Source organism: Coturnix japonica, chromosome 20, assembly GCF_001577835.2.
Source record: "Coturnix japonica isolate 7356 chromosome 20, Coturnix japonica 2.1, whole genome shotgun sequence".
In the NCBI taxonomy this organism is placed as follows: Eukaryota; Metazoa; Chordata; class Aves; order Galliformes; family Phasianidae; genus Coturnix; species Coturnix japonica.
This window is the reverse complement of record NC_029535.1, coordinates 11256943-11258266: the sequence shown is the minus strand read 5'-3', so window position 1 is coordinate 11258266 and position 1324 is coordinate 11256943.

The following is a 1324-nucleotide window of genomic DNA, read 5'->3' as shown; positions in this document are numbered from 1 at the left end:
GGGCAGCCCCCGCGGAACGCCCCGCCCCGCGGCCGACAGCTCCGCCCCGTGCCCCGGCCCGGCCCTGCACGCCCCCTCCCGGCGGGGCTCGGCGGGGTGGGCCGCTGCTCGGGGCCGTTGGGCCGTGCGATGTCCCGCCGGTATCGGCCTTTGTATGGCGGAGATGGCGGTGTGCCGCGCCGGCACGGAATGAGGGGCCGTCGCCGCTTTGCACATGTAGATAGGCCGCGGAAGCCTCGTTGTGCGCTCTTTGTGGGTCCTCCAGGGTGAAACGGGCTGAGGGAGCCCCGAGAGCCGCTCAGTGGTGCGCAGTACTACACCTGGTGATAAATAGATATCACAGCAATAAACTAAATCCTCACACATACCTGTTACAGCGCATGGAGGAAGCTCCGTGCCATGAGGCGAGATGGAGAAAATGGCGGCGTGCGGCTGCTGTGGTGGATGGGGCAGCAGCAGCTCGAGTGCCCTGAACAAAACAAGCACAGCCCAACAGTCCATGTCCTGTGCTGCCCTGACAGCCATAAGCACTCAGCTCTTCAGCACTGTTAGTTCTCTAAAGGCTCAGATGCTAAACTGGGCCTAAGTGAACACGGCGAAAAATTACAACAATTTTTGCTATTCCAGTTGAAACCAAGGAGCTTTGACCACTTAAATCCACAACGCCGTTAGCAAAGTGCTTGATCTACTAAACCTGAGGTCAGCGCCATCCTTGTGTAAATACGATAAGGAAGAAGTGAGGTTTCCATGTGTCTCTCCTGCTTTCCCCCCCAAAGGCACACCAAGACCTGTTCAAGTTGGTTTAATTGGTGTTTTTCCCCTCCTCCCCCCCTCAAACCTCTCCCAACCTAAAATGAACAACACTACCCTGGTTGTGATTGAGGTCACTCCTATGTCATACAAAGATTAATCAAAGAACTTTCCGAATGTGGCAATATATTCACCACGCTGTTCTGGAAGACGAAATATCTTTGTTGGTAAATTTGAGTCTTGCATCACACCAGCCTGAAATGGAATTCTTTTAATGAAAAGACCACAGCATATAAGGCCAAACTTTTAGAATTTCTCTGTGACCTTCGATTAGTCATACAGGGAGATGCTGCACCCTTACTAGTTTCCTGACGGTTAAAATACCTCTGTGAATCTGCAGTGCAAACTGAGACCAGGGCTTTGCCTTAATGTGCTTCTGTATAGGTTTGAGGCATTAGGTTTTGGCCCTGATTGATACGGGAGGGAATCGTTGCAGTGGCTGTTGCACAATGAGCATTTTTAGTTGATCTGTTTAGGTGTGATTTTTACAGAATGATGGGTCTGAACAAGATGT